This window comes from Pan paniscus, chromosome 7 (genome assembly GCF_029289425.2).
Source record: "Pan paniscus chromosome 7, NHGRI_mPanPan1-v2.0_pri, whole genome shotgun sequence".
Taxonomy (NCBI): Eukaryota; Metazoa; Chordata; class Mammalia; order Primates; family Hominidae; genus Pan; species Pan paniscus.
In genome coordinates this window covers 56,024,273-56,050,709 of record NC_073256.2, presented here as the reverse complement: position 1 = coordinate 56,050,709, position 26,437 = coordinate 56,024,273, and the positions used below count along the sequence as shown (strand labels likewise).

General features: G+C 44.7%; 1 long non-coding RNA gene across 3 annotated transcripts in view; it reads left to right on the top strand.

Moving 5' to 3' along the window:
• Positions 1 to 611: 611 nt before the first annotated feature.
• The window catches only part of LOC103783680 (uncharacterized), a 90,123-nt gene continuing 64,297 nt past the window's right edge, over positions 612 to 26,437 (top strand). For 2 of the 3 annotated variants that reach the window (XR_010112925.1, XR_010112924.1), the window contains exons 1-3: positions 612 to 1,053; positions 18,419 to 18,589; positions 21,228 to 21,363. This is a non-coding gene — a long non-coding RNA (uncharacterized LOC103783680). The remainder of the gene's footprint in view (positions 1,054 to 18,418; positions 18,590 to 21,227; positions 21,364 to 26,437) is intronic. The other variant, XR_010112926.1, reaches the window with a different exon arrangement.

Below are 26,437 nucleotides of genomic sequence, written 5' to 3'. Positions count from 1 at the left end.
ACAAGCTCACACTCACATATCCTAACACACACACACATTCACATGCCCACCCACACACTCACACACGTACAGTCTCTCACACACACTCACACAACTGCACACACACACACAGTCACACACTCTTGGACACACTCACTCTGACATACGCTCACACTCTCTGACACACACATTCACACACCCACACTGACACACACATACACTCACAGTCACACACACTTACTCTCTGACACACACATTCATACACCAACCCCCACACACGCTCACACTCACACTCTTGTGTGCACATGCCCGACCTCCGGAATCACAGTACGGCAGGGCCCCGAGGCACTTGGGTTCACCCATCACAGCTTTCTCATGGGCACCTGGACTGAAGAAGGGAGGGGACTTGCTGAGGGACCCATTTCTAGTTAGAGATAGGGTTGGCTGCACCCCAAATCTTAATCTTGGGCTTAGAATGGTGTCTGGGATTCTGAAGGTGCTGTTTTACTTCTTTCTTCCCCAGCCAATACATTTCGGCCCACAGATGTGACTAAACCCCCTACTTAGAGATTTATTCATTCTGACTCAAGCTTAGCTCACAATTATACAGCAAAGTCTCCTGGGAGGGTTTATATGTTAAGCTCTGTCAGTAATTTCTCCCCTAGCAAGAATGAGGGAGATGAAGAACTCGGGTATCTGAGGGCTGGTGTGTCTGCATGCGTGTGTGTTTTGGGGGCCGACTGAAGGAAGAGAAGGCTGGAGAGAGGGAACATGGGTCTGAGGGCACATCGCTAAGGGGTCAAGAGGCCTAAAGGGGGAGTCTAAGGCTCTCCATCGAACTTGGACTTGGTCTACATTAGACTTTAACCTCCATGAGGCTTGGACTTTCAGGCTTCCTCCCTCACACCGCGGGCAGGTGAGGCGTCTGCTACAGGCCTGGTCTCGCAGAGGGGGCCCAGCGCCCCCCGCCGCCGCCTTCTCCTGGAGTCTGTGTGACAGAATGGGACCTGTGGGAAAGCAGCACGTCAGCACCCAGCCCCGCTTGCGCGCCAGCAGCTAATTAAAGCCAGGAAGGTAATTTATTGCTTAGGGAGAATGTGCGGGAGGTTTGGCTGAGCTGAAATGGCCCCCGAAGAGTTATGGAAAGCTAAAGTGGGTTTTCAGAAGCAAAAGTTAATTGCTCTTCACTTAGCATTTCAGTGTCATGTGGCTCTGAGTTACACACGCGGAGTGGAAGCCTCTACCCAGGCAGGGGACGGAGGGGCATGCTGGAGCCGGGCCTCCCCAGTGGCTGCGGGCCGCGGACTGAAAGTGTCATCACCCCTCTCCCCGCACGGGGCAAGACGGTGCTGGCTCCCTGGACTCTCATCCCCAGGTCCTGATGGGACTAGAAGGCATTTGTGTATTGAAGAGTTTTTGTGTCGGGGAAAGAGCCCTGGTCAGGGAATCTAGTAACTGCGGGAGGGGGTGGGGCGGGGCTCCTAGTTCCCTCAGGGAAGAACTAGGAGCTTCCCTCTCTTTTATTCAAAATTGTTTCTGAGTCCAGGATGTTGGGTCAAAGAGAAGTGAGAAGTCCCCACTTCTTTCGAGAATGACTTGGCCAGCTCAGAATGAGATCAGAATCCCAGTGAAAGTCTGAATGGGCTGAACACCAGCCAGGGATGGCATTTAGGTTATGTTCTGATCTGCCTGTGACTTGGGGGAGTTCCTTCCCCTCTCTGGGGCTCCCTTCTGTTTAATGATCGCCAAAGCACATCATCACTTCTGGCATCCGGTCACTTCTCTGAGACTGTGATTCGCCTCTCTGGGTCTCCTCGTGGATACCATTTATGCTGCACGACCCATTTGGCAGAGGGGAAGACTGAGGTCTAAGATACCCCATACCCTGACAGAGTATATGGAAGATATGGGAGTGACCTGACTCTTAGCTGAAAGTAAATAGATTTACCACCTAGAAACAGAAGCTTCTTGGGTCCTAAAGTATCTCCTAGACACTTTGTGGTTATGTGATTACTATTCTTATGGGTAATAGCGTTTGGGGGAGTGGGTTAAAAAGCTTGAATCTGAGACCCTCCAGCCAGAAGGGTGAAAATTTCTTTCACTGGGAAAGGGGGTTCATGGAAAGGGAACAGCTGCCTTGCCGAGGAACCACTGCATCTAAAGGCAATCATTATCCTAACTATAGGTGTGACTAGGATTAGGTGCTAAACATTTAAAATGACTTCTACTGGTTGTGCTTAAGGAAGTGAGTGGAGAGGCTCCCATGTGGTCTCCTTGCCACATTTAGGAGGATAAGGGTAGTGCGTACCAGTGGGAAGGTAGGGGTTCTGCACTTAGATTTTCAGCCTGGGGTAGTTTATAGAGAGTAACTCTTTCTGGAGATACAGTGAGGTCCCATTTCACTGAGGTGTTGCCTTCTAAAATCAGTGGAGAGGCAAGAGGCTCGCTTGAGCCCAGGAGTTTGAGACTGGCCTGGGCAACATAGCAAGACCCTGTCTCTACAAAAAAGTAGAAAATTAGCCAGGTATGGTGGCGCACATCTGTGATGCCAGACACTTGGGAGGCCGAGATGGGAGGATCGCTTGAGCCCAGGAGTTTGAGGTTACAGTGAGCTATGATCGCACCACTGCATTTCAACCTGGGTGACAGAGCGAGACCTTGGAGGGATGCATTCAGTCAAGTCAAAAGTATTTCAGAGAAGTCTTATATTGCAGGGGCTGCTCCTGGAAACTGGAAAATGAAGAATTCTTGTTTGTTTTTGTCAGCATTCCTATTCTGTTGTCCTTTCCCTGGGAGTAAAGGGTAAGGTCTAGTTTAAGGGGGGTGGGGTGATGGAGATGGTGAAAGTGATGGAGGAAACAAAGGTGTCACTCCAGTGTATTGCCCCAGTGCATCTTCAACTGAAGTCTCGGCCAGGCGCTGTGGCTCATGCCTATAATCCCAGCATTTTGGGAGGCCGAGGTGGGCGGCTTACTTGAGGTCAGGAGTTCAAGACCAGCCTGGCCAACATGGCAAAGCCCTGTCTCTACTAAAAATACAAAAATTAGCTGGGCGTGGTCATGTGTGCCTGTAGTCCCAGCTACTTGGGAGGCTGAGGTGGGAGAGAATCGGTTGGACCTAGGAGGCAGAGGTTGCAGTGAGCTGAGATCATGCCACCACACTCCAGCCTGGGTGACAGAGTGAAACCCTGTCTCAAAAACAACAACAAAAAAAATGCAGTTGAAGTCTCACATAAGAAACGCATATTTTACTGGTCATTCTGCTGACCCACACTGGGACCAAAGATCTTAGGCCGAGTGTCTGCAGATAATATAAGCTCAGCGAGAATTTTTAAATAAATGAGTGAATAAAAGTTTTTTAAAAAACTTTATCTTATGTTTTCTTTCCATTGTCTTGAGGACAATGGAATTGTATGGATACATACTTTGTGGGCAAGGTTGAGTACAGTCATGTCTGTGGTTCAAGAACTATCCTGAAAATAGTTAAGCTTTCTGGTGACAGGATGTGACACCCAACCGAAATGCTTTAGCACCTCACACATAATATTAGGGCTCAGGAATAAATCATAGCAGTGTTAATCTGAGAGTGTTGGAAATGAGATTGAATTCCCTTTGCACAAGCCATCTACACGGCAATTTGCACTGCATGCCAACATTATTGAAGCTTCTTTTTAAAGCTTCCCTCTCTTTTGTTCAAAATTGTTTCTGAGTCCAGGATGTTGGGTCAAAGATAAGTGAGAAGTCTCCATTTCTTTTGAGAATGACTTGGCCAGCTCAGAATGAGATCAGAATCCCAGTGAAAGTCTGATGGGCTGAACACCAGCCAGGGATGGCACTTAGGTCATGTTCTGCTCTGCAAACCCAAACTCCCCTTAGCTAAACAAATGGTCACTCTGGTATAGGCTTGAATAAGTAGAGATGAAGTGGTTTTGGGGACACACACATATATATATGTGTGTATATATATATATAAGTGTGTATATATATATATATGTGTGTATATATATATATATATATATATATATGATTTATTTGTTGAGACAGGGTCTTGCTCTGTTGCCCAGGCTGGAGCACAGTGGCATGATCACCGCAACCTTGAACTCCTGGGCTCAAGCCATCTTTCCACTTCAGCCTCCCAAGTAGCTGGAAGTACAGGTACAAGGCACCACACCCAGCTAATTTTTCATATTTTTTTGTAGAGATGGGGGTCTTGCTATGTTTCTAGACTGGTCTCCAACACCTGATCTCAAGTGATCCTGCTGCCTCGGCCTGCCAAACTGCTAGGATTATCAACATGTGCCACTGTGCAGAGCCAGGCACATGATTTTAGACTAGCCACTGCATTTAGGAAAGTCCCAAGTGCTAAGGAAATACAAGGCCCCTCCCGCAGTCATTCCGAAATATTTCGAGTGTGAGCAGCATTTGCCCAATGCAGGCATCTTGTATTCTGCCTGGATGGGGGATGGGAGGATTCTCTTTGGTTATCAGGTTCCAGTTCCAGGCCAGTGGCTCCCTGTCTTTCTGACTCCATGACAGACTTGGACATCTGGATTCACTAGTTTGGGGACTTGGAGCATAGAGTAAGGTGGCAGGGTCCCCATTGGCAAGATGAGGGTGATAGTGCCTGCATGTGGATGCCTTTGTAAAGAGCTTGGTTTCTGTGACAATGAAGCTGGAGAGACAGTGGCCTCATTTTCTTCGGGAAGGAAATCCTAATATCTTGTTAAGACGGGATGAGAGTGGAAGTGAAAAGCATCATTTAGATGAAGAGAACAGGGAAAAGGGAAGGGGATGGACCTACCGATCATTGCACCCTTCTAGGTAGAGAAAGTCTTGCATAGGGCAAGGGAAACATTGTGAATTAACAAGGTTAAGAGCCTTTTGGAAATCAGGTTTTTGTTTTTTTTTTCCCTCCTGCGATATACAGACCATGGTTCAATCATTCTAAACGAAGTGTGCCTCCTCTCTCCTTGAAGGCTTCTGGGGAAAAAGCTCCAGAACCAAATCTCCACAGAATATGTCCACACTTTAAAGATTTTACAGCTTCATCTACAGATAATGAAATTGAATCCCTTAGCTAGAGAGTGGACAGGCAGCAGGGAACTCAACTCAGCACAGTGCTTCTGAAACCTTTTCACTCAAGTGAGGGCAGAGGGGGTGGACACTAGTCCCCAGGGAATCCCTGGCCTGAAACATCTCAGTGTAGGTGTTAAATGTTTGAAGTTTAGTGTTTAATGCTAAAAATTCTTCCATGTTTTATATGCTCTATCATCACACATCTGTATTTTAATATAAAAAAAGTTTTAAATTACCATCAGGAAACACATAATGGTATATGTATATTTCTTAGCTTGCTCAGTTGAAGGGAAAAAATCCAGTTCTGCACTGAATCCACCTTGGAACGCTGAATTTAGAAGAGCAGGAGGTGTTATTGGGCAGGTCTCTTTGCTTTCTGAGAATCAATAAAATGGCAACCATTTTTCACTAATTTTTGAATTGAGTCAGGGTGATAACTAAGGAGAGATGTCCTGAAAATTCTCCCTTTCTTGCTGCAAATACCAGGAGATGGCACATTCAAGGTGCACAGAGCCTTGGTGAAGATCCAGGTCTGCCTGTCATGGTTTGGCCTCTCCTGTGAGCAGGAAACTGCCTTGTGTTTATTCCAGGGCCAAGCTGGGTCACCTTAGCCCACAACTGTGTAAACCCCAGAGTGTGGGCACTACAATACAAATAGCCTAGCATCACTCCATGTGGCTTTCTTATCTAGCTTTTTTCAGTGGCGAATTCCATCTTTGAAGGAAAATAATGGTGGCAAGTTTCCTTCTGCAGCCGATCTCAGCTCTCACCTATCCTGTAGTCCACTTCTTCATGGTGTTTTTTGGAGACATTTGCAAGGAATCAGAAGCAAGACTCATCACTGAGTTCCAAAATGCTGCTGATGGTTATCTTTTTCTCTCCTGGTGATGCCTCATGGTCAGGGGGATTCAGAAGTCCAGGATTGAAATGGCATTAGAATAGTCTTCTCTCCATGTATTAGCCCGTTTTCACACTGCTGAGTAATTTATAAAGAAAAAGAGGTTTAATGGACTCACAGTTCCACATGGCTGGGGAGGACACACAATCATGGCAGAAGGTGAAAGGCACGTCTTATATGGCGGCAGACAACAGAGAATGAGAGCCAAGCCAAAGGGGAAATCCCTTATAAAATAATCAGATCTTGTGAGATTTATTCACTACCATGAGAACAGTATAGGGGGACTGTCCCCATGATTCAATTATTTCCCATGAGGTCCCACCCACAACACCTGGGAATTATGGGAGCTACAATTCAAGATGAGATTTGGGTGGGGACACAGCAAAACCATATAACTCCGCTTCCATTCCATTGCCCAAACTGAAGATGGGATGGTGGTGAACCAACTGCTGCTTGGGCCTGAGATGGGATTCTGCCCTCCCCTTGCCCAGTTCTTCATTTTCCTCAGAACCCTTGGAGTTCTGTTTCCCTTTAATATGCCTCATGCTACCTCCATTGTCTTTCTTTAGTCTGAAGTTTTAATATCCCCATCCTTATGTCTCTAAACAGGGTAATGCAAGCGAGCAGGGATCAGACCCATACTGTGTGGGAGCGGACAGCTGCTGCAATGGGTAACTCCATGTTCACTCCATGCTGGGTTTTCATACGTGGGTAGATTTATCTTTGGAGTGTAACCTTACCCAGCTCTGAAAAAGACAGCACCAGCCCATTATTGTTCCATTAGTAATGACTCTAAACTCAAGCTATTTAGCAGCTGCTGATGGGGATGGGAGATGAGAGAAGAAAGAAGAAAATCAAAAACAGATGCTTTGCTGGTGCAGGCTCCTCTGTAAATGGGCATAGCTGGCAGTGGCTCTAGAAACACAGGCCAGTTGTATCTCCAAACTCTGGAGCTTCAGTGAGAGCAGCTTCCTCTTTCTCTTTAAACGAGAACTTCTTCTGCGGAGCAGCAAAGGACCCACAAATAACTGAGCTGTACTTTGGAAATGGATCTGATGAGTCTTTTAATAGAAGAAAATCATCATTATTTCCCAAGAGCTCACATTCCCATAACATTTTTATTAGCAGCCTCTCTTCTAAATAAACTTCAGTGGATTGATTTTGGTGGGGTTTTCTCATTTGAAATATTCCCTTAAATAATGACTGTGGGTATAGGCTCATCATCACTGTAGTTATTATTGTGATCAGCATCAGCAACTCCATTGTTATATTTATGTAGCACTTAGGAAGCTCTCAGAACACTTCAGGTATATTACTTCATTTGTCCTCATAGCATCCTTGTAAGGAAGGGAGGGGGCCCCATTAGAACAACACTGAGTGGAGACCTCTCCTCTCTGTGCCTCTGTAAGTAAATCCTCCTTTGGGGTGTGGCCAGGAGGAAGCCCTCTGTCCCCCTCTTCTATATATTCCCCTCTGTCAATATAAGGCAGAGGGAGATTGCTCCAGGGTAAGTTACAGCCACCCGGAGGCTGGAGCCCTTAAAAGGCTTGGCTCAGGGTAGAGCAGAGGACACTGCCAGTGGAACAGGGGAATGGCTCTTGGAAATCACCCTGACTAACTGGCCCCTGACTTGCCCTTTTGTCTTGCCTTGGTCCCAAGAGGCCAAAATTCCTACAAGAGAGTGGCACCATGAAAGAGTGCAAAGATGCTGGCTGGGAATCAGAAGATCTAGTTCAAATCCCGGTTCTACCACTTGTTAGATTTGCTTCTTGGGCCAGTCTCTTAACATCTGAAGCTTCATTTCCTCCTTTAGAACAGAAGGGAAATTGATCCTCCTTTCTGGGATTTTGTGAGGACTAAATGGGATAACCTATATAAATGTGCCCGGCATAATGGATGGGACATAGTTATGCAACAGACGTTCATTCAATTTCTTCATTTAATTTTTCTATTCTGGTAAAACCTAAACTCTCTGTCCAGCATGACTTTGAGAACTAAGAGGGAAAATAACACAATTTGGATAGGTTTATCTTTTTAGTCATTGTCTTGTCAGAAATCATGTATTTTCTTACCTATACTGTATTGAGGAAAAGCTAGTGACTCATAATTAGTATATATATATTTTTTCAATTCCAAAAGTCGTAAGAATAATACTTTATTTTCATTACAATAAAGACATCTTACTAAAAAAAGATCAGTGCAAATGCAATAATAACAAAGAATTGAGGGCAACTGATTTAATTTGGTTAAAAAATGGGAGAGGAGACTAAGGGAGAAGCATCAGAAACCCAAATTCACACCCTACAGCCCCAGAAGAGCACTGTAGTATTGAATTTAATATATGGAACTTCCATTTTGGAAGTTTATTACCTTACAGTAATAAATTGGGTTTCTTTTTTTTTAATTTTAATTTTTTTATTATACTTTAAGTTCTAGGGTACATGTGCACAACGTGCAGGTTAGTTGCATATGTATACATGCGCCATGTTGGTGTGCTGCACCCATTAACTTGTCATTACATTAGGTATATCTCCTAATGCTATCCCTCCCCCCTCCCCCCACCCCACAACAGGCCCCAGTGTGTGATGTTTCCCTTCCTGTGTCCAAGTGTTCTCATTGTTCAATTCCCACCTATGAGTGAGAACATGAGGTGTTTGGTTTTTTGTCCTTGTGATAGTTTGCTGAGAATGATAGTTTCCAGCTTCATACATGTCCCTACAAAGGACATGAACTCATCTTTTTTTATGGCTGCATAGTATTCCATGGTGTATATGTGCCACATTTTCTTAATCCAGTCTATCATTGATGGACATTTGGGTTGATTCCAAGTCTTTGGGTGGGGACACAGCCAAACCATATCACTCCACTTCCATTCCATTGCCCAAACTGAAGATGGGATGGTGGTGAACCAACTGCTGCTTGGACCTGAGATGGGGTTCTGCCCTCCCCTTGCCCAGTTCTTAATTTCCCCCAGAACCCTTGGAGTTCTGTTTCCCTTTAATATGCCTCATGCTACCTCCATTGTCTTTCCTTAGTCTGAAGTTTTAATCTCCCCATCCTCATGTCCCTGAACAGCCCCCTGGCTGCTCTGCTGACCACATCTCCAGGCTAGCACTGTCTTGGGAAAGTGTGTCATTAGCTACTTTGCTAATCCCTCCAAGTTATCCTTTGCAGTAGAGTCTGTGCACTATACAGATTGGTAAAGTCTTCTGAGGAACCAAATCTCCTTGAACATGCCCTCAGCTAGGGGCAGTCCAATGCTGGTGTTCCTTTTGCATTATTCCAAGAAGCAGAGGGAAAGTCTTGGAGGGTGAATAGTTAGGGCATATCCTCATGCAGGCTTCCCTGTACACAGACAAATCAGGAAGAACACACAACACAAAGAAGACTTTCCCTTGCACAATTCACCCATACCTTATTTTCCTTTATAGTTTTATGAAACAAAACAAAGTCTAGCTGCCTTTTGAGTTCAATTCAATTGAGTGCTAACAAAGGCAACTCACCACACTGAGCACTGTGAGGCTATCACAATGAATATGACTGTGTCCCTATCTCTACTCAATGGGGCTCACCATCTAGGAGGAGAGGTAGACAAACATATAATTAACTAAGATAACAAGGCAGATGGTCAGGGGTGCTTTTATAAAGTCCCTAAATATGATGGGAGAATACTTCCAACTGGAAAAGAGTTTTCATCAAATCTTTGTTAGGAGATAGCTAGGTCTTGATTTGGACCTTAGATGATTGGTATAGTTGCAATAAAAACACATTAGAGGATGGGGAAGGCATTTAAGATAGAAGAAATAGTTCAAGGGAAGGCAGCGAGAGGGGAAAGATTCCTTTATTCACATTGAAGTCCATCCTTGTTAACACATACACAGATAAACTACAAAAGCCAGCTTCCTGCAAAGCATTCTGGGGTGGGAGGAGGGAAGTGCTGCTTGGTGTTCACTTGTCCAAAGGGCCCAGCACCTCTTAGAGGTTTCTGGTCTCATTGCACATTATTGCCTACTTTCTCTGGACCAAGAGTATACAGATTCTGAAATGCACATTCAGTTTAGCTAGAAAAATTATAAGAATGGAAAAGAAGTGCTCAACTGAAGGATGATTGGAAACCTTAAATGTAAATATCATTTAAAAATTAATTTTCATACTCTTCCTCTTTTGAAGGTAATGTGCTTTGAAGTGGAGCTGGAAGGAAGTGATGTTTTCCTGACTTTGTCCTTGCCCATGCCAGACATCACTAATTGAACCCAGCATGCTTTCCCCCTGAGCTGGGCCTCTTGTCAGACAGAGTGCCCTGAGATATTCCAGGCAGTCCCTGCTATTCAGCCAGTTGTATTATACCAGATGAAGCCTCTTTGCCATTTTCTGTTTAAAGTCTTAAAACTTTACTACTATCTGAAATACCAAGTAGCTTTCTCATGAAATACAGAGACTTAAAGCAGGGAGAAATTTTGTATCATCTAGCACCTTGAGAATTTCTAAATATAAATGGAAGTTGCTGAGGGGGCTCTAAGACTAATATAAAGATGTTCTCACTCTCCTGTCCTCCCTGTGATTTAATAGTATAAATATGAGGTTGAAAGAGGCAGGAGATATGTGAAGAAATATAAAATACACACAGAAAAATAATCATTGGCTTAGATCAACAGTTCTCAACCTGGATGTACATCTGAATTGCTCACTTGTTTAAAATGCAGATTCCTGGGCCCCAGTTTAGACTAAATCAGAATTTCTGGTCTTGGAGCTTGGAAACACCATATTTACCAAACATCTTAAGTAATTCTTCTGCACTATTCCTGAGACCAGCCAATAACCTATGTTTGGGAACCAGAGACTTAAATGACAGAAATATTTCAGCCCTTGTTTACGTCTTTGGATGGTTGGCCAAAAATGCCATATTCATTTCCCATGGCTGAGCTACCTTACATTCCATGGTGTTCCAGGTACTGAAAAACTGCATTCATTTGCATATTGGAAATGAGTTTGCAATTTCCAAAGAGATTGGCCATTTGGATGAACATAAGTCATGCTTCATGGAGATCAATGTTTAGGATGTGTCTGAATTATCTTGCATCCATATTGTTTGGGCTTGGTTTTAAGAATTAAAGAAGAGAGAAAAGTAGTTTATGTTGACCAGGAAGATAAATTATCCTGAAATTTCTCGTTGTCTCCGTTCATTTTGTGCTGCTATAACAGAATACCTGAGGCTGGGTAATTTATAAAAAATATGATTTATTTCTCACAGTTCCGGAGTCTGGGAAGTCCAAGATCATGACACCAGCATCTTGTGTCTGGTGAGGCCTCTCTTGCTGCATCCTCATATGGCAGACAGTAGAAGGGCATGTGGGGCTGAACATTGTGGCCTCACATGGCAGAAGGGAAAAAGAAAGTGAACTCACTCCTGCAAGCCCTTTTTATAGTGGCACGAATCCATTCATGAGGGTGGAGTCCTTATGACCTAAGCACTTCTCATTAGGCCCCACCTTCCAATAGTACTGGACTGGGGACTAAGCTTCAACGTAAGTTTGAGAGAGGACAAAAACATTCAAACCATAGAAGTGGTTATGTGGTCAATATTTGAGTTCACTTGACTTTCGGAAAGTTAGAGTCATACTAATAAGTATCATATATTGTACATCTATTCTGCACTGGACACTTCACTAGGACAAGATATACATTGTCTAAAGCAGTTTTTAAAATAATCCTATGAAGAAATGATCATTATTTCCAGAAGAGGAAATTTGGGTTCAGAAAATTTAAGTAACTTTCCTTGAAAGACACAGGATATGGATGTGATTCTTTAAAATTGTCTGACTCCAAAATGTTTATTCTTATTTACTACATTCTAAATTCTGTTTCCAAGAAATATGCTGTTTAGTGACATTGCTGGGACCAAAATCAAGCTCCATAATTAGTTGCAAACTTCAAGACATAACTGAGAAGGACGCTTACTAGATATAGTAGTAGTGGTCTGTTCAATTCTGGTGTTCTCATTGACTTCATAGAATTTCATCAAGTTTAGCACTAGGCCTATTATTTGTCTACTTTTTAATGTATAAAGTATGTTAAACTGTGTTAGGATTAATTTCAGTCCTCAAATTTATATTTTGGCAAAGTTAAAGGCTCTTCCTTACCCTGTTGTTAAAAAAGCCCCCAAAACAACCAATGTGGTTCTTACACATGTGGCTTTCCATGTGTATGAGCAACACATGTTCCACCGAACATGTTTCCATGGAACAACCTGGCCACTCCTCCTGTAGAGTGGATTCTGGGAAGCGTACCTGGAAAAGGACCCATCTGGTGCCCACTAGACTGAATGATCGTCCAGTGTATGAAAGAGTGCTAGGCCAGATGCGGTGGCTCATGCCTGTAATCCCAGCACTTTGGGAGGCCGAGTTTGGCAGATTGCTTGAGGCCAGGAGTTCGAGACCAGCCTCGGCAACATGGCGAAACCCCCATCTCTATCAAAAATACAAAAATTAGCCAGGCGTGGTGGTGTGCCTGGGAGGCTGAGGCACGAGAATCGCTGGAACAGAGAAGGCGGAGGTTGCAGGGTGCTGAGATTGTGCCACTGCACTCCAGCATGGATGACTGAGCATGACTTTGTCTGAAAAAAGAATGAAAGAAAGAAAGGAAGAAAGAAAAAGAAAGAAAGAAAGAAAGGAAGGAAGGAACTCTGATGAGTAGTCAGGAGGTTTGGTTTCTTGGTAGCTCTGCCACTCAGTAACTCTGTTATCTTGAGCAAGTCATTTTACCCAAGACAAAATGATCTCTGTGTGTGACGGCACACACAGAGCCCTTTAGCATATTTCTTGGAGAACTGTCTGACACAAGCTGTTTCCCCGCTTTCTAGAACTCAGATCTTCTTCTCACCATATTCATGTTTCTACAGAAGTCCTGTGAGTTAGAAGGCCTCCGTTTCCATGCAAATCTTTTGGACTAGAGGCCATAAAGTTATTTACTTGATCTAATATGTCATGACTCTTGAAAAAAACGTTAGCCAGGGAGCTGGCAAAGAGACCGATGGGGCCTCATCAGTGGCACTGTTGTCAATGTCCTCACCAGGTCAGAATGGTCAGAGGGTGGGCAACCCAGACCGGAGATGCCTACTGTCCCCTGACCTCTGGCCTGCCTCCTTTCTGGCCTGAGGTTGTTACATTCTTTTCTTCTCGGGAGACAGTTATAGTGGATTGTAGTACTACATTCTTTGATATTTCTTGTTGGGGTGAAATCTTCAAGCAAAAAGTTAAGTAGACCCCTTCATACATAGCTCATAGCTTTTGGAAATGCTGGTGACCCATCACACCCCACCCTTCCCATGGGCTAGAACAGCCTGGGCTGCTTGGGCAACAGTATCACTAGATGATTCACAGGAATTTGAACCTGAAGGGATCTTATCAAGCATCTAGTCCAACAACTTTATTGCACAGATGAGAAAGAAGCCCCAAGAGGGAAAATGACTCAACTCAAGGATACCCAGCCAGTTAGTGAAGCAGTTGACACCCCATTTTCAAATTTATATTGTAAGCATAATAATAAAATCTACCCCAACAGAATTATTGTGAAGGTATTTAAATGAGACGGCACACACAGAGCCCTTTAGCACATTTCTTGGCATAGAGAACCATTTGATACAAGCTGTTCCCTCCCTTTCTAGAACTCAGATCTGCTTCTCATCATACGCATATTTCCATAGAAGTCCTATGAGTTAGAATGAGCAGATTTTATCATCCTTTACTCTGCAGAACGCCAACCCATACAGGAGTAAGCTGAGCTGCCCACGTTTAATCATGCGCTAGTGGCAAAATCTGACTTGGCCCATGTTATGTATTAAAAAAATGTCTGGGGTTACTGAACACTAGAACCCATTCCTCCTGACTCTTAATCCAGTGATCTTTCCATTATACCATGCTGATTGACAGGCGAGAGGGGATGAACTCCTTTAAATTGCTGTGAATACCAGCATGGTGACAGATGACTGCGAACACATGAGGCCACAGCCCCAGAATGTCCTAAGCCTGTCAGTGTAATTTTATTATCACGCATTTATCAAGGCTACCATGTGCATGCAGGAGCTTTGTTTACTGCTGAGATGAATATAAAAATGAGTAGTAAGATACAGCCCCTGCCCTCAAGGAGCACTTAATTTGATAATAAAGACAGACTTAGACATAAATAATTCCAATGCAAGGCAGATAGCAATCCATGACTACTCTATATGTGCTACAAGGGAGTACAGGGATTAAGACCTCACCTGTTGACATGGTGAGAGTGAGGTGGGCTAGGGCGGGGCATCCCTCCAAATGTCTCCATCCAGCTGAAGGTGCAGGGAACACGCTTCTCGGTCCAGTTGGTACTCCAGCCTCGTGAGCTCCTTGCCTCTGACTGCGGGAGAGCGTAGCTGGGTCACTGTTTTGCCTTCTTTAGCCACTGCAAAATGGGAGAACATCCCCTTTCTTGCTCGGAGCTTAAAGGGAACTGGGTGGTCATTTGGTCTAGATCTCTGCTTCTGGGCAGGACTGCCCTCACCCGTGCTGACATGCAGGAATCTGCACTCCATATGCAGAACAGCGAAACATTATTCTTTTTCTCTCTTCTCTGTGTTTTGGTGGTGGAAGTGGGGCGGGGGTTGAGAATAGTGTAGGGGAGAAAAGAGGGGAGGTAAAGGGAATTGTAGGTCAATACTTGACAAGGGGAGTTGGGTCACCCAGGGAAAATATGGCCTTGCTCTCCACTGGCAGATTCCCAGAGAAGCTCTGACTGTTCCCCACCTGTCCTGTGCTCCCCCCGCCACCCCCACAGTGCTGCTGTCCCTGCGTGCAAGGAGCAGGGAGGCGATGATGAATTTCCCCCGAACGGCATTACAGACAGTCATAAATAATGCTTTGCTCTTTGGTGACGGCACTTTCCATTAGAGCTGCCTGTGCCAGGCTGTTGCTACCTCCAGTCTTCTGCCGGGGACTTGCAGTAAAATTTATCAGCGAGCTTTCTGCACCTAATAAATCATCCCCTCCGGGAGCCATCTGGCAGATAAGGCCATGAGAACCCACATGCTCTGCAGAGGCGGAGTCAGAGTGAGAGGCGGCCCTAGCTGGGTAGCCCCAGGCCCTGTTGAGGGGGACTCTCTTTCTCTCCAGCAGCCTGGCCTGTCAGACTCTTCCTGGCTTATCTCATCAGACTGAGGATGGGGGCCCTGGAGAGGGCAGCTGCTCCAGCTCCCTGAACCATGTGGCTTCCCACTCTGGGGCCAGGCCTACAGATCACCTCCTTCTCACATTGTCTACACCCAGGTGTCCAAAAGGTCCTGGGGTCTGTCACCAGGCCAGAGCAGGGGTACCCTAGGCCAAGACAGGTGCTGTGATGGGCATGACTATTGCCAAAGTGAATGCTCCTTGGTGTGTTCTAGAGACATGAGTATTGGCCAGCTTCAAACAATCTCGTAGTGATAAGTAACTTGCTGTTTGGATGGAAGGCATCAAGGGGCACCTCTTAATGCAGGGTGATACTTCACATGTCTATCCCCATGTTTTTTGAGCAGCAACTACCATGATCTTACAGATTTCTTTCCAATATGTATTACTTTCTGTGAGTGCACGGTATGGGAGGTTCTAAAGGGTGCTGGACCTAGAGGGTAGAGTTGCTTAGATCAACGATCACAGTTGTTTCCTTAAGGCATTTACAATCTGCTTGGAGAGCCTAGCTTAAAACCAAAGTCTCAGATGTGGTGATTGTAGTGTTCACTCTCACAGCAAGACACAGTGCTTGCAGGATATGACCTACAGCTTTGTGGGATGCACGAGTGGTTGGGTTTCTGGTCTTGTAGTCCCAGTACCTAGCACCGTGCCTGGTGTGTCGAAGCACCCAGTGTATGTGTGTTGAACTGTATTGAGGGACATGTGGCAGGGAGCAAAGTGCCTGATACAGTTGCCAATACAAAGTAGAGTATGAGAGTGAAATGAAAAACAGCCGAATAAAAACAGCATCATCATCCCCAGGCCATAGCAGAGTGTGCGCCTTGTTCTTTAGGGTTAACTGGGTGATCTAGGAATGAAATCCTTTTCTGGGCATGGATAACCTGTGCTCCTGTCCTGGCCCTGCGGCGAGCTGCCTGAGCTTGCTCAAGGCATGCTCTAGCCTCTGTTTTCTCATTTGTAAAACAATAGGCAAAGACAAGGCAATTTTTTGGAGGGTAATTTTTAGTATTATTGCTATTAGAATACTTCCTCTTTTTTCCCTTGCTGGTGCCTGCTTTTGTTTGAAGGACAGGAGGCTGGAGGGGTAAAGCCAGGAAGAACTCTTCTCTTTTCTTCCCTCCTGGGCCACTTCCCAGCTGAGATAACCTTGTTGAAGGTCCAAATGTGGGCGCCATGCAGCTAGAGCTTGAGCATCCTGGAGTTCTTCCCTGGGGGCTCATTCTTTGGAAGGACACCTATCATGCTGCCTCTGATTGCTGTGGACACATCCCGGGAAAACATTAAATGGAGTGTCCCGAAGATGCTTAGCTTAGCTATGCATTTAATTTGGCGGTAATTGAAATTTGCCAACAAAGATTTGCATGTAATCTGCGATTCCATTTTTCAATTAAAATTGCTTTCTTCTTGTGGATGGGAAGTACTTGGCTTCTTTCTCCTCACAGCACTTTGCAAACACTCATCCCTCACTTCTTTGGGGGCTGGAGAGAGGGTAGGGGTGTGGGGCAAGGAGATGGAGTCTGGCAGGACAGTGGTGCAGGAGAGGCCAGTGCTGGGGGTGAGGCTGATGGATAAGAGGGAGGGTGAGGGCTTGAGCCTCCCTTGTCTGCAATGGTCTCAGATAAGGAACCCCAGCTGGGACTTCAAGATCTCAGTTTCTAGGGGTCAGACAAGGGTTGGGGGACTGGGAGGTATAGTCAGAAGTGGGGAGAGCCAACCAGTTCTCCATGACCAGACAAAGCTAGTAGTAAGAAGCCAGGGACAAGGCACCAGGCTCAGGTCCTGGGATGTAGGAAGTGTCTTTTCTCTTCTCTACCTCTTCTCCTCTGGGTGAGTGTGGCCTTTGATAACGGTGAGCAGCAATAGAGCTCCTGGGAGAAGAGAACTGATGGAAAAGTGTCTTCCAAGGATGGCTGGAGAGGGGAAGGGAGGACAGGAAGCAGGGGCTGGAGACGGAAAGGGAGGACAGGAAGCAGGAAGCAGTAGGCATGAAAATCACACCTACCTGAATGGGGGCTGGGAGAAGCCAGCTGCTAGGGTCTGAATGTTTATGTCCCCCCTCCCATCCCCAAATTTGTATGCTGACACCTAATCCTGGTACAATAGTATTAGGAGGTGAGGATTTTTTGGAAGGTGGCAGAGCTCTCATGCCTAGGATCAATGTCCTTACGGAAGAGGCTTGAAGGAGCCCTTCTGCCCCTTCTGCTGCATGAAGATAGAAAGAAGGCACCATCTATGAAGCAGTGGAAAACCTCGGTAGACACTGAATCTGCCAACACCTTGATCTTGGACTTCCCAGCCTCTAAACTGTGAGCAGTAAATTTCTGTTATTTATAAGGCACCCAGTCTAAGGTATTTTGCTATAGCAGCCTGAGGACTAAGACGCCAGCCCACTGGTCTGTGAGAGTCCTGAGGGCTGGAGCTGTGTCGTCATGACCCCTTTCTATGCCTGGTACCTAGCATGGTACCTAGCACATGGTAAGAATGAAGTTTGTTAAAATGAAAAGTTGGTTGAATGTGATAATGTGAGTGAAAGGGCATTTTGTAAATTGTAACAGCCATTTTTGGTACTCTGACGGTCTTACTATTTCTGAAAATAAGATGGGGTATTTGACCCAAGGCTGAACTGATTCTGGGCTGAGCCCTGGGTAGGGTAGGGCCCCGGAAAAGGCCAGAGGAGGTAGAGGAGGTGCTCCAAGTTCCTGACTGGAGGCCTCTCCAGGAGCTGGAATTTGTGGTGATTTGCTGCTCTAGACCCAGGTCCCACCAGGTGCCCCAGCTGGGGAGCACTTTCCGGGTCTGGGCCCACCCCCTTGGTAGTGGTAGAAGAATCAACATCCGCATCAGGCTGACAACTCCACCATGCTGGGACAGGCACCAAGAGGGTTTGGTACAAAGAGAGCCAGTGAGGGGACTTGCAGGAGAGGCAGTTTGGTTTTCGTAGCCAGGTTGGAGGTGGAAATAAGAACCATTTGAAGAATTAGTGGCAGATTTTAGCTGCAGTGGAGGGTGCACAGCTTTGGACAGGGCGAGGGTCCTTCTCACCACCCCAGCAAGTCTTTTTTTGTCTATTTCTTTCAAGTGGAGATAATCCCTTCTACCTGGCCAGACAGCTGAACTGTTTTCATTTTTTTTCTTCTTCAGTAATAAATCTGCCAACCCTGCAGGGCTCGAGCCAAGGGCTTGCTTGCTGCATCTACACAGAGGTCTCATAAAAATGGTGTAAAACAAAAGAGAAAAATGCATATTTCACACTTTGTCTGTTCTAGGTGATGGCGATTTTCAACTCATTCCCGTTACAAACAGCCGACCTTCCTACCGAGTTCAAGTACCTTCTGCCTGGCCTGGAAGAACAATATCTCTCTGTCTCCCTCTTCCACTGGCCCTCACCTGCCTTCCCCTGAACATGCATTTTGCCTGACAGGAGGCAGAGGCAGTTGGTAAGTATACTAAGCTGGCTTAGTGCTTTCCAGAAGGGAGGTGGCGTGAAAGACCCCAGTGCTCAAGTGTTCACAACGGACTCACACAGGCTGGAGACAGACGCCTCCATCCTCCTGCACACAGTCCTGTGCCTGCTTCTGCAGTGACTCCCTCTGCCTCTGTGGAAACACATGAGGAATATAGGAATAAGGGTTATCTTCTACTGAAGCCTGCCTAGTGTTTATTACAGGTAATTTTCAACTATGATCAAATCTCCAACGTTATTAGCTTGGTTAATGTTCAGCAGAAACAAACAACCTTTCCAACTTTATCTGCCTCCCTTCCCCTTTACAAATCTGCACATCCTTCAAAACGGTTGCTTTAGACTTCCCAGACAGCCTACGTTTGTTCCCATCTCCTGGCTGTTCACACCTGTAATTTTCCTGCATTGAGTCTGCTCCTCCTGACTCTGTTCTGTCCAGCTCAGTTCAGTCTACTTTCAAGGTCCACTTCCTCCTGAAACCTTCCTGGATTGCCCCCAGCCTGTAGTACTCTCTCTTTACCTGGGACTCAGTCAGGAGTTACAGCTCACATCATTCTCTTCCTGGGTTGTCAATCATATACTGCTTTTTTGACAGTTTAAAAAAAGCTATTATCATTTTTTTCTACTTAACCGTCATTTTCTTTTTTGCTTAAAATAATTTTCCTTTATTTTAATTTAATTTAATTAATTTATTTTTTGAGATGGGGTCTCACTCTGTTGATCAGGCTGGAGTGCAGTGGCGTGATCCCTGCTCACTGTAGCCTCGACCTCCTGGGCTCAAGTGATCCTCCCACCTCAGCCTCCCAAGTAGCCAGGACTACAGGTGCATGCCACTATACCCAGCTGATTATTTTGTACTTTTGTAGAGATGGGTCTTGCTATGTTGCCCAGGCTGGTCTTGAACTCTTGGGCCCAAACCATCCTCCCATCTTGGCCTTCCAAAGTGCTGGGGCTACAGGTGTGAGTCACTGTGCTGAGCTTATGAATGTTTCTTATTTCTCTATTAGACTATAAGGTCTTACCTATATTTCTGTCCTTTACAGTGCCAAACACATCATTTTTACTGTTTACAAAACAGGTGCTTAGTGAATGCTTGACAAAAAAAAAAAAAAAAAAAAAAGGAATGAATGAAAATTCCCACTTGGGGTGTGGGTGTGGCTTTGATGTTGTGGCCTTCTCTTTCTTCATTGGAGTAACAAGCAAGACAATTCCCACTTCCAGGGCACGGGGCTAGCCTTGACTTGCAGAGATGCTGCCTGTTGGATGTCCCCTCTTGTTTGGACGATGCTGGATATTAGGTGGCTGTTGAATGTCAGTGACAGTCCCAGCACTTTCTGTATAGACCCTGAGATTTCCTTGTAGTAACCACATAGACTGTTGAGATTTTATGGTAGTGAGAAAAAACTAGTGCTTCTCTTACTGTGTCCCCCTCCCTCTGCACCTATCCCACTCCTTTTTACATCCCTGTGTGCTCCCCACACGCAGTCTGTATTTAATTTAGAGTAGGGAATTACTAATCGAATTTTCCTTCCAGTGTGTGGAGCTCCGCCGCCGCTGCCTGCCATCTTGCTACGCCTTTGTTTTGTGCTTCCCACCTCAAGGCCACTGTACAAATGTGTTTGATTTGTGGTTGTGGTTTGTAGCTGTCACTGATTTCTTTTTTGTTGTTGTTGTTGCTGTGGCTGCAACTGTTTCCTTGCAGCTCAATTTTTAGCTGAGTGTTTGGGTAGTAAATATGGTTTACACCAACTGTGTTGGAAATAATGGCATTTATGTGCTGAAGTTATTTCCAAAACCTGTGATGTGTGTATACAAATAGATCCACGGCAGGGCCTCTAGACTGGGGAGAACACAGACTCAATAAAACCTTTGAGATGGAGTATAAACAGGTGTCTGAGACTAGGGCTAGGCCAGGCAGTTCAGAAAAATACCCCCCACCCCTGATGTTGGCTCTAAACTTAAGCTCTACCATAAATACCTTGCTTAGCATTGGGGGAGGTAGGAGATATTTTTGTGATCGTATTTATCTGCTAAATGTTCGCTTGTATCCTTTTGAGCATCTCACTATAAACTTCGCAATTTTTCTATTCACTCAGCCTCAATGGCTTTAAACCTTAACTGCCCTGGATCTTAGTGTTGGAAAAAAATGTGCCAAGAAACAATGGGATTGGCCTATGAAACTGGCAGCCCTCTTTTCTTCCAAATAGTTGCCAGTCTGGGGGTTCTTTGGTTTATGGGGTGAATCTAACCATTTTGAACAATGCCTTTTAAACTGTATCATGTGACTTTGCTAATCCCAACCTCAGGCAGGGAGTACAGAGTTAGAGAACTCTAAGACGGGGGAGTCAGGCTGCTCTTGGTAGATGTGGCTCTAGCCTCTGAATTTGGGTGGAGTGGGTTTCTTTGATGCCTAGATTCTTTTACTTTTCCTTTTTTTTTTTTTAAGAGACAGAGTCTTGCTCTGTCACCCAGGCTGGATTGCAGTGGCATGATCATAATTCACTGCAGCCTTGAACTCCTTGGCTCAAACAATCCTGCCTTAGCCTCTTGAATAGCGGGGACTGTAGGTGTGTACCACCACTCCTGGCTAATACTGTTTTTAAATTCTTTTGTAGAGATGGAGTCTTGCTATATGGCCCAGCTGGTAATAATGCCTAGATTCTTGAGTCCCTCCCTGGCTCATCCCTGGGAGCAGCACTGAACCTCATGTCTGACACCTGTCTGGAAATGGAGCCTGCACATTGACCCTAGGTAAAGATCTCATTTGCTAAGAGGTCAGGAGGGACTTCAAAGCTGTCTCGGCTCTCTGTGCTGAAGGCTGCATGACAAAGGCAGAGGAAGGGTGTTTCGATTGTTCTCCAACTTGTAAATGCCAAGCAGAAATCTTGTTGCAGTTCCTAAATGCCATATTTTGGTGTGTTTATTGTTTCCCCCCCTAACGGGGAAAGATGGTGAATGGACTAATAATTCAGGAGCCGAGAACATGTTTATTTGATTTTTAGAGCTTTAGCAAATACAATGTGTACAAAACCCAGTGCCAACAGCATGCATAATTCCTCCAGGAATGGGGCTGATAGGAACACAAAGCTTGCACGCTTCAAAACTGTAACCAATATTTACACATCTGAGTGACTAATTCTCTACTCTGAGCAGAAGAACAATAGGCATAATAGTCAGGTACATTAATGCAGAGTGTGCTCGTCTGGTGACTTGGATATTTGACACATAAACAAAGTTGTGGGGGTGCCACTGGGGGGAGAAGTGGAGGCTTTTTATCTACCTGTGTAACCATACACCAAACAGCAGGTTACAAACACACTCAGAAAATGCTGACCCAATGCCGTTCTTGTACCTCATATGCAGGATTGGCATATGATTTGCAGCGCTGCGGGAGTTCTGTAGCTGACCTCATTAGCAGCGCGTTTCCTGGCTTGTTAGCATCATATTTGTATAATTTACAGCACCTTCGTTTTTATGGAATGTGTTTCTTGTAGAGTGTAATGGCAGCAATATATTTAACCTATCGTATTTAGGAATGCTTTCGCTGGAGGCAGCCTGAAGATAGAAAGGGGACATTTTCTCCTCTCCTGCATGGGCCTTTTTTTGTTTCGTTTTGTTTGGTTTTGGCTTTTTAGCTGTCCCGTGTGTGTGTGTGTGTGTGTGTGTGTGTGTGTGTGTGTTGCATACATGTGTGCATGCTTTTGTGTATATACACATTTTCAAGTGTGAGTTTGCATACATGCATGCTTGTTTATGTATGTATGTGCATATTTATCTGTGTATGCACGTTTGAAAGGGCCTGAAAGACACAAAGGAGCTCTAAAGGTGTGACTTCTGCTTCCAAGTTCAGAGGCTACTTTCAAGGACTGTCTTGACTCCCTGGCCAGTGTGTGCCTTTGGACTGTGAAGACTTCACAGGCCTAGATGCCTTGCTTTGAGAGGATGACATTGCAAAATGGGAAAGGAGCCAGGCAGGTTGGATATTTGGGAATAATGTTTTGGAGAGGGAGTAGGGGTGCTGTGAAGACGCTAATAAGGAAGGCAGAGCACTAAGGCGAGTTCTCCAGTCTCCGTGACCTCCTGGGGGCTTTGTAGAAAACAGTAAGATGGAAAAATGGAAAGTACATGTCACTCAGGGACAGATTCTGCCCCAACTGAATACTTATCTTAGAAAAACATAGAGCCTGTGGATAGGAATGTGTACATTCTTCTCCTCTTAGAGACATGTAGGAAAGGTAGAAATGGCTGGAACCAAATACTTGAAAAGGGGTTAATGTGTTAATTTGGAGATCTCCAGGGGAAACCTTGGCCCAGGAGTCAGGAGTTCAGATCCCAGCCTCAGCCTGCTGCTGACGTGGCTGCATGACCTTGGGCAAATTGCTTCCCCATCTTGGGGCACAGTGTCCTTGTTTACAAAATGATGGGACTGGACTGGATGGTGATTCTCTAGAAGTGATGTTTTAATGCTCCCAGCCACTTGCCTATTCTGTTCCCGAAGGCAGATAAAGACAGAAGACTGGGGTTCCCATCAACCACATCGTCCGAGCTGTGTTCTTGAGGGTGACTTGCAGTGACCCAGAAGAGAGAAACACGGCTCTCCAGGAACTGTCAGTGTGTCTTAGTTCCATCTCCTGACAGGGGGCAAAAAGTGTGAATAGACTAATAATTCAGAAACCAAAGGCATGGCAGGGTGATTTTTAGAGCTTAAGTAAAAACTGGCACCAGAGCATGCATAGCTGCATATTTCCTTCCCATAATCACTTCTTGGCCTCAAAAAGAAACTCACTCCAGGGGCAAGACAAATAGGTGGGCCCTGGACTTTTTCAACCCACAATAGAATGATAAGAAATTAAAAGAATCTATTAAAATGACTCGAGGCACAGGGATAAGGCTTATCCAACTGGCTGGTCAGGTTGGGGTTCTTTGCATCTTCCCTCCATCCCTAGCTTTGGAAATTTCAGAAATATTTCTTTGACTGCTATCTTTTTCAATCCTATACCTCTTATCACTGACTACAAAGGCTCTGGGTTCTTGATTTTACTTAATAGATATACCCCTAAAACATCAGAGTGGCTGGATTCTATGGTAATAATTCATAGAATTCAAATGCTAACAATTCAAAATGTCAAGTTGATATCCCAAATTTGAATGTAAGTTTATATTAAATTTTAAATGCACCAGGATTGCTGACTATTTGAAGGTACCCAGTGATGAATTCGGCAAAGAAAAATAATTGGCTGGGCTCGGTGGCTCACGTCTGTAATCCCAGCACTTTGGGAGGCTGAGGCGGGTGGATCACCTGTGGTCAGGAGTTGAGACCAGCCTGGCCAACATGGCGAAACCCTGTCTCTACTAAAAATATAAAAATTAGCTGGTCATGGTGGCACGTGCCTGTAATCCCAGCTACTTGGGAGGCTGAGGCAGGAGAATCACTTGAACCTGGGAGGTAGAGGTTGCAGTGAGCTGAGATCGTGCCTTGGCACTCCAGCCTGGGTGACAAGAGTGAAACTACATCTAAAATAAATAAATAAATAAATAAATAAATAAATAAAAAAGCTTTGTAAAGTCTCTAGTTTTTAACTGAATCCTGAAATGTTTATTGAGCACCTATGAAGTACTCGGGAGTCAGATAAAAACTATCACATTCTTGCCTTCAAGAGGCTCTTAATCTAAATGTCGAATTGGGAATGGCAAGCATTTTGCATATACACATTAATATAGATAATAAAATGTGGACAGTTTCAGCATCCAGCATCCACTGATTAGAGTGTTTTCAAAATTCTATAAGAGAGAGTTTACTATTATAAATGTTTGTTCAAAAACTCTTATTAGTCCCACTTGACTGATTTGGTAACTAGCTTGTCTAAAGTGAAGATTAAAAAAAAGGTTGTTGCTTATACACTGCTGTTAGGAATGTAAATTACTTCAGCCATTGTGAAAAGCAGTATGGCAATTTCTCAAATAACTTAAAACAGAATTACCATTCAACTCAGCAATCCCATTACTGGATATATACTCAAAGGAATATAAATAGTTCTACCATAAAGACACATGCATGTGTATGTTTATCACAGCACTATTCATAATAGCAAAGACATAGAATGAACCTAAATGCCCGTCCATGGTAGACTGGATAAAGAAAATGTGGTATATATACACTATGGAATACTATGCAGCCATAAAAAAGAATGAGATCATGTCCTTTGCAGCAACATGGATGTGGCTGGAGACCATTATCCTAAGAGAACTAATGCAAGAGCGGAAAACCAAATCCTGCATGTTCTCACTTATAAGTGGGGGCTAAACGTTGAGTACACACATGGACACAAATAAGAGAATGACAGACACTGGGGGCTGCTGTAGGGTGGAAGGCGGAAGGAGGGTATGGTTTGAAAAAGCCCTATTGGGTACTATTCTTATTACCTAGTTGATGAAATAATTGTACACCAAACTGCTGTGACACGCAATTTACCTATATAATCAATCCGCATGTGTACTCCTAAACCTAAAATAAAAGTTAAAAAAAGAAGTTGTTAATCTGCACTCAGATTAGAGGAGTGGATACGTAGTTGGATAAACTCCTTCCCCTCTGTTAAGATAGAAGTGATCTTTTTTACCCTCTCTGTGGCCAGTTCCTCCACTTTGGATCACTAGATCATCCCATTCTTTCTCACCGCCTTGTGATCTGGAACTACAGATTGCATGCATGCTCTCCTTTCTCATTAGCACTTAAACATGGCCAAACTGCTCCCATCTTAAAAACGATGTTCCTGCCATAATCTCTAGATTTACTACCTCTTTCTATCTGTTTCCAGCCACACTTTCTCAATGACCGTGTCATAGTCATCACTGCAGGTACTTTGCAGTCCACTTGGATGTGGCTTCTGTCCTTTACCAATGTCTCTGAAATTGTTCCCCAGGGTCACCAAAGAGCTGCAAGACACTAAATCTTACAGGTGCTCATCTTGTGGGCCCCCTTGCTAGCATGTGATCACTCTCTTCTGGAACATCACTTTCTCCTGGGGTCTGCTCGCCTTTTGGTTCACTTGTCAGTTTACTTCTTTAGCTTGGGGTTTGGTCCCTGACACCTTGTTGGAGTCCTTAAGGTTTTGACCAAGTCTCTCCTTTCTCTATTTTTCCCCTTGTCTAGACAATGTGTCTACATGCCACAACTTCAATGGCCTTTTGAAGGCTGCAGACTCTCCAACTCTCATGAGCCTCTCCTCCAACTTTCTACTAGGCAGCTCTTCTTGACTCCTTTGTCGTACCAAAGAGAATACACAGTACAATGGTTCAAATTAAGACTAGTTTAGTTTTCTTTCACATCGTAGTCCAGAATTCCTGGGCTTTCCAGGGAGACCAAGTGGGTCCATGAAGTTGCCCAGAGATTTAGTTTTTTTTTTTGTCTTGTGACTTCACCATTTAAAGTATTATACTTTTCCACGTAGAGAAAGATGTCTTGAATGCACTGTTTCCAGCATGTTCAAAGTGGGAGAGGAAGCTGAAGGCAATCCGCTTCCTCTTAAGAAAGTGACTCAGTAGGCTGGGCGTGGTGGCTCATGCCTGTAATCCCAGCACTTTGGGAGGCTGAGGCGGGTGGATCACCTGAGGTCAGGAGTTCGAGACCAGCCTGGCCAACAGCTGAGTTAGGCAACAGCTAAGTTAGGCAATGTGGTATTACCTGGGTGACTGAGTAGTCAGTTAAAACCTGGGATGTTCTATCTTGAAAATGAAAAATAGAAGGCCCTAGGCGTTATCAACCCAATGATAGAATAATAAGAAATTAAGTAAATCTATTAAAATGACCCAAGGAAAATGACAGGGA